The following is a 7,698-nucleotide window of genomic DNA, read 5'->3' on the forward strand; positions in this document are numbered from 1 at the left end:
TGTACACATTTTGATAAAAAAAAACCTTGTACACATTTTGACATTCGATCTAACAGTGAACAAGAATCTAGAGTATGAAAAAGGACATGAAAATCAAAACATTTGATATGTGGCCAACTGAAAATAGATTCCTTGCTTCTCCATAAAGCTTAAAAAAGAACCAAGTGCACTTGAAAATTGAAACAGGTTGACTTTCCTCTCATGGTGATAAGAGTTTTTTCAGCGGTCATGATCTTTGAGGTCTTTTCCATTTCTAATAGCATTCTCATATATTGTGCAACATTTAGTTCTGATTTCATAATCAATGACTTTGCCTGTCTGAGATTCAGTCATGGAGCAATGACCTAAAAATATGTTTCAAATTAACATTTATGCAGTTTGACTTATTAAAGGAATAAATTTGTTATATTCATTTAAGCATTGAATTCATATTTTGGGATGTCTTCGGTCCTATAACACACCTGGCCGTGCCGACAAACTGAATACCGCGCGTTAGCGCGGTAATTTGTCGGCACGGCAAGGTGTGTTATAGGACTGAAGACATCCCAAAATATGAATTCAATGGTTATATTTACATTCTCTAATTTTTCCTTTCCATAATTGCTCATTTCGTTAATCTTAAATGTGAATTTAGAGCCCTTCAAAACTGTCGTGGTTGATAGATGTAAGAGCTGTCTGTGACGTCAAACGACGTTAGATGACGTTGCAAAGTTTAAATGACGCAAACAAACATTGCGAGGAAAAAAGTGACAAACTAATTCTTAACGCACATTACGTTAATTTTTACGTTAATTTTTCAGGGTTAAAGTTTTTCATTAAATTGAAATAAAACATTTTACATTTTGATGTTCTTAGAGTATTGAAAATGCATTTAGTTCCTACTGTGTATTCTCACGCGCGGTGACAAGGTTTCGCGTGTGTTATAGAAATTTGAACGTCGTGGATTTCTAATAGATTTCATAAGAAAAATTACACTGAATGTAAATATATACATGTATATTTGTTATGAAATATATTTATTATCAAATATATAAATATTTTATAAAGAATTAGAATTTTACTTTGTTAAACATTACATTCCTTTTAAAAGAAACAAGATGTGCTTGTGAAACACAACCCGGTGGCAACTAAGTTCCAATAAGCTATTTTTGGCATAAAGGTCACAGTCCAGGTCACAAGGTCATTGACCTTGGTGTCATTTGAAAGAGCATTATTAGTGAGGTATGCATACCAAATATGAAGTCTCTATCTCCTATGGCAAAAGTTTGAAAAAGCTTATAGGTCACAGTCAAGGTCACAATGTAATTAACCTTGGTGTCATTTGATAGCTAGAGCTTAATTAGTGGAGTGTTCAAAAGTTATGGTGAGGTAAAGGTTGACAACAGACAGACGAGACAAAAACAGTATACACCCTGATTTATCGATCTAGGCACAAAAAAATGCACAGCATACCAGAGAGGCTATCAAAGGATGGCCCATTGCCTGGTTTCTGCCAACCTGCATCAACACTGACTGTTAGCTTGACTGTACCTTTAATTCCTAAAAAAAATCATAAGGAGACTATCAGAAACATGAAGCTAATTATTGGGTTTTCTTACCTTGATTGTGGTTAATCTCTTAAAATGTATACTTTTTAAATCTGAAAATTACATGTATAGGATTAACTTCTAAATGTTAAAGATGCATAAATTGGAGAATAGAAATACAGTAAGCGAAGTCCTGGGGACCTGTGAATTTTAAAACTTGCATTACTGGTTATATCAGTATCACGAATTTGTATAATTGTATAAAGCAATTGCAATTTACACATTTTCCATCAAGTATTTTTATCGAATATGTAAGAAAAGCAGTTGTTACAAAACATTACTTGGATAACTATGGTTTCATTATGAATTGAATTTTATAAACAAATACTTAACAAAAATAGTCAGTTCACTATATATCAATTTTCAAAATTCATTAAAAAAGATGTGAATTTCATTTTTTTCAAAACCTCTACAGGACTCAAAATAGTTGACTATATCAATAAATTTGTTACATCAGAATTCATTATAACAATATAATTTTACAAACAAATGTTCAGAATTTTTGCTGGGGACCCCGAAAAACTTCACTATATCTGTGAATTCTGTATAAACATATTCCTACTGAATGAGTTTTACTGTACTAAAATTTTTAATGATGTCATCTATTAATTTTAATTCTGATAGGAACATTATAACTTCATTTAAATCAAATATATTCTAGTGTCCTAAATATTAAAAAAAATCATATTACAATGGGCATTTTATTTTCTCTATACATACTTACAGTTGCCTGAATTTCATCATGAAGGCTGCTTCTGGTACTTTCTACTGTAGTATTCTCCAGAACTGGTCCTGTTTCATGTTGTCTGTTTTGCAGAGTCCAAAAACTGATTGGGGGGATATTTAATGATGTTAAAAGTGCATTCACCTGAGAAAGCCCCATGCTTATATGCACCATTCCTTAAAAATATATAATTCAAATGCATTTGTGAAATATAGAACAAATGATTTTTCTTACATTAACCTGGTGCTTTCATTATATATGTACTGTACAGTACTGTACGTAATTAAAAATTAAATGCAAAATAAAATATGTACCTGTCCTGTGTTAAGCAAGCTTGGTATTTGCATCCCATATCTTTCCACGGTGCTTTCCAGTAGAAATTTATTTAAGCCATAAAATAAAGGCCTTGATTTTTTTTATTTCTGTTTTTCTTCATCTTAATTCTGATCGGGATCGGTATTCATCTACCATTTTCCTCATGTTCCCGCGAACGTCGACATGATTTTGACAGCTGAAAAGATGGAAATTGCTGTAATACATGTGTAATGTGTATATATTTTAAACAAGGGTCATTGGTTGAAAAAGATTGGTGATTATGTGGAGTAAGAGATAATTGAACCTTTACTATGACCTTTATTTGGGTAATATAGATAAAATTACACCGATTGACCAGGTCGATAATAAATCTGCAAAATTGAAAAAATATAAAATATAAAATAAAAGCTGCCCGCCCGCCTCAATTTTAAAAAAATTCAGATGAGAATCTAGCTATTTATTTATTATGGCCTTATATATGTTGACATGCTGTATTCTGACACTGGACTTTCAGGAATGAACCCAATTTAAGCCACAAGTTAATATCCCCATGGTATAAGAAAGATGGAGAGGAATGCCACAAACTCCACAACCTGAGTAGCCATCTGCTAAGACCCCTAGTTCTACCACCTTCTCCCTTTACTCAATGCAGTGTCATATCTTAAGAAATAAAAAAAAAGTGTTGTTTAAGTTAAATGATCAATACTGTACATTATAAAAATTACGCATTGATCATGCAATAAAATTGTACCAATCTTAAAATTCTTTTTCATAATTCATAGAAGAATTTTTAAAAAATGGCAGTCAATGCAATCATTACTAGTTTACATATCATTTCTATTCATGCATTGAAAGTGATTCAGTAGTTCCCAGTTGATGTCACTGACATCGTACGTCAGATTAGCAGCTGATGGATTTGGTTCGATTCTATAGGCCTATCCCTCGATATCTTGATCAGTGTTTATCGGTATATAATTATATATATAGATGTACTGCTGTGTGCAATGATATTTGTGCCGAAAGATTTATTTATATTAAAACATAGAGAACACAAAAGAAATCATAGATTTTAGTCTTAAGCATTACCTCGAATTTTCTGTTGTTCAATGTTGAAGGAGGCGGGAACGTCTCTACATCATACATGCAGGTTCTGGTACGTTGTCATCATGATCATGTCCAGTCTCACCCCGGTAGATCGATTCATCATTCACGTCATAATTATGGTCTAAATCAACCCAAATTTCTACCCAGCGATTCGTGACAAGTGAGAATTTTTCCTGTATTGCGATGTTTTCTTTGAAAAACCTTGTTTTTCCAGTGTGCCATGCTACATTGACGATGTCAGACGCCATTGTTTACATTTACCGCGCTGATGCGGAATATGTCGTAAACAGTATATTTTCGATAAATTATAAATATTAGAACATAAAAACCCACAAATATTAGTTTTATATGTAATATTTTACTCTTATAATTATATAGTTTAAAATACAAAACTATTCATTTACACAACTTGTTAAATTTACGACATTTGTAAGTATGGCGACCCGTTGTTGTTAAAATATCGTGAGTAAACAAGTACCTTAAACTAATAAAGTTAGCATCCTATTATATTTTCTTTAGTTTTATTACACTGAGTTAGATATTCACTCATTACTTCTCCAATTTTAAAGACACTAAGAAAAAATTTGAAAAATTGGATGTCCGCCATTTTGAATCGCCATTTTGACCTCTTTAACGTCATTTTCATGAAGGCCAGCATATTTTTTTCGGATTCAGCATACTCAAAATAGGTTAAAAAAACTATGCTGGACCAAATAATAATTATTTGCCGTTAGAAGTATTTTTTTTTCTTTAAATCGGACCAGACTACCATGACAGCTATCAGTGAAGTTATTTTTTCGCATCTCAGTATCAATTAGTAACAGACATGAACGCATTCATGGACTGCCTTTTGTAATGTCATTACTTGTGTTGTATTCTATACTTGCATCATATGGTTAATATTCTGTAAATAATTCGGAAAAAAAGGCAGTTTGTGACTGTAAATTCATGAGGGGCATGTGGTGGTCGTGTTTTCAAGTTTTACATTCAAATTGTAAATTTTATTTCGAGGAATATTGTGCTTTAATATTGTGTGTGTAGTGTGCAGGATATGGCGAAAAATGCTAAACCTTAATCAACGTTCGTAGAAATGAACAGGAATAGAGTTGTTTAACTGTTTCAACAGCAAACAGTGTAATACTTGTACAGTACCCGCATCGTTATTGTTTACAAATATATCTTGTCCTATCGTGCGTGTATTCTATCGTATCGTGTGTGTATCCTATCGTATCGTGCGTGTATCCTATCGTATCCTATCGTATCGTGTTTTCCGTTTATCGTGTTTTCCTTTTTCTGTCGTGTTTTCCGTTTATCGTGTTTTGCGTTTATCGTGTAGATCGTTTATCAGGTTCTATCGTGTATCGTGTTTTGCGTTTATCGTGTATATCCAGAATCCCTCGCTTTTTATCTTTACTACGGGAAGAAACTACCGAGGTATTCCGAGTTTCTTTTTCGTTTTGTTAACTAAAATTAGATTATTATAACCAAGAACGAGAAAAGAAAGTTTTATTCCTTAGTTTTCCATCATTAAAAGAAATATTAAAGCGTGGAATGAAAATAACGAAAATATAAATAATTTAATTGATTAATTAAATAATTAATAATAAATTGAATTAAGAAAATAATCATATCATAGTCAAGCAGAGAATCAAAATTAATTTTTTGAAAATGAAATAATAGGTTCCCTGGTTTTTTTTTTAATTCATCGAATTGTGGGATATTTTTTTTTAGGTAAAAATTAAATATTAATAAGATTTTATTGAATTTGTCACAGTCACTAGAGGATGATTTTCGGTAGGTCACGGTGTATACGTACCCCCTCCCACCCCCTCCGAAAAATTTTAATAATAATTAGCAGGGGATTGGGATGTGTTTTTTTTTTTATGGAATATTCATTTTCTCCCGAATAATCGTCTTCTACTATCAGGAATGTGTTTTCGCCTCTGATCTGCATGTATGCACACTTATTTAAAATCTTGATTTAAAAAAAATAACAACGAAGCATTTAAGACATTGATCCAGTTTTAAAAATTTAAAATAGAACCCATGAGAAACGGCACATAATTATGTACGGGATATTTGTGCAACAATTACATGTATGTTCAAACATCTATAATTAAGTGAGTCATGGTTCAACCTTAAGATGAGAATTTCAACATTTACACAAGAAATCAACACCTTGAGTAGAAGTTAAAAAAAAATACAGTCTGCATTTCATAATAATCCATTTACGAGTAATCATTGCCAAAAAATTTATATAAATACATGTAAAGAATTTTTGTAAAATTACAAGTGATCTCAATTGTTTTGTTATTATAATTAAATGTACTTTATAATTTAGATTTGAAGCTTTGCAAGTAATTAAAATATTGCAATAAGTAAACAAAATAATCTTTTCGTCTTGTCAGAAAACGTTCCGTATTTTGAAACAATCCTATCAGGTTTTGTGTTTATCCCATCGTGAAGATCGTTTATCAGGTCTATCGTGTTTTGCGTTTATCGTGTTTTGTGTTTATCCTATCGTGCGTGTATCCTGTCCTATCGTGCATGTATAATAATAATAATAATAATAAAACTTTATTTAAAGAAGGTAACCTGGTTAGTGCATGCACTATTCTTCCCCAGGGCCCTCTATATATATGTACATATATCAAATACAAAATATATACACTTCATCAAGATACAAATCATCATAATCACATACAATTAAGTACATGTTATATAGGTTTGAGAATTACAATCACTGAATTATGAATAGAGTGTTCAAATACAGACACATCTTAACAATAACAGTAAAATATACGATATTGAACTCTTATTATGCTCAAATGATTGTACGACAGCTGATAATGTAATTTTCCACATTACGCTTGAATGTTCGTAGAGAATGAGAGAATCTAATGTGTTGGGGAAGTTTATTCCACAGATGTACACCTGAATACTGAAAAGAGGTCTTGAATAAGTTTGTACGAAATTTTGGTAATCTAAGATCATAATTAGTTTCGGATCGCAGGTTATAAGAAGTTGAAGACTGAAATTCAAATAAATTACGAAGATATTCGGGGGTCATTCCACTGAAAATTTTGTATAATAATATGTATTTGTATAGATCAACTAGTTCATAAACTGTTAACCACCCAAGTTTCTCAAACAGTGGTTTAGAAGAAGAATCAGGACTTGCATCAAGGATAATCCTTGCTGCCCTTTTCTGTAATTTAAATAGTCTGTCCATGTCCTGCTTGGGGGCATTACCCCAAACAGTCAAACAATAGTTAAAAGATGGTAAAATATAAGCGTTGTAATAAAGTTTCCTGGTATGAAGAGGGAGAAATTTCTTAATCCTACGAAGCGTAAATAACTTATAATTAACCGTTTTACAAACTGAGTCAATATGATTTGCATACTGTAACTTATCATCAATATGTACACCAAGAATTTTTCCAGTTTCAACAATTTCAATTGTTTTGTCTGAGGCATAAAGTTGTAAATTTGGATTATCTAATTTTGATTTTCTTTGCTGTGTTCCCATTAACATACATTTTGTTTTATCTACATTTAAGACCATTTGATTTTGAGCACACCATTTTTCAATCTTACAAAGATCTGCATTTAGCGTATTTTCTAAACATCGTGCATTATGATTATTTGAATACAGAGTAACATCATCAGCAAACATATCAATATTTGAATTGTTTACATGTAATGGAAGGTCATTTATGTACAATAAAAATAAAAGAGGGCCCAGAATTGACCCTTGTGGCACTCCTGCTGTGACGGGTTGAATATTGGAGACACATGTTCCAAATTTAACACACTGGGTCCTGTCGTAAAGATATGACTTAAACCATTTTATAGCTGTTTGGTCAAATTTGTAATGATTTAATTTTTCTAGAAGAATATCGTGATGCACTAAATCCTATCGTATCGTGCGTGTATCCTATCGTATCGTGTATCCTGTCAAGAATAACG

General features: G+C 31.8%; 1 long non-coding RNA gene across 1 annotated transcript; it reads right to left on the reverse strand.

The window, feature by feature from the left end:
- Positions 1–253: 253 nt before the first annotated feature.
- LOC134253425 (uncharacterized) lies at positions 254–2,698 on the reverse strand. Its single transcript, XR_009989127.1, has 4 exons — positions 2,625–2,698; positions 2,311–2,486; positions 1,453–1,539; positions 254–344 (listed from the first exon to the last, which is right to left on the reverse strand). It is a non-coding gene; the product is annotated as an uncharacterized LOC134253425 (long non-coding RNA).
- Between the last annotated feature and the right edge of the window lie 5,000 nt (positions 2,699–7,698).

This window comes from Saccostrea cucullata, unplaced genomic scaffold (assembly GCF_032062105.1).
Source record: "Saccostrea cucullata isolate Sc308-1 unplaced genomic scaffold, CSIRO_AGI_Scuc_v1 ctg3585, whole genome shotgun sequence".
Taxonomy (NCBI): Eukaryota; Metazoa; Mollusca; class Bivalvia; order Ostreida; family Ostreidae; genus Saccostrea; species Saccostrea cuccullata.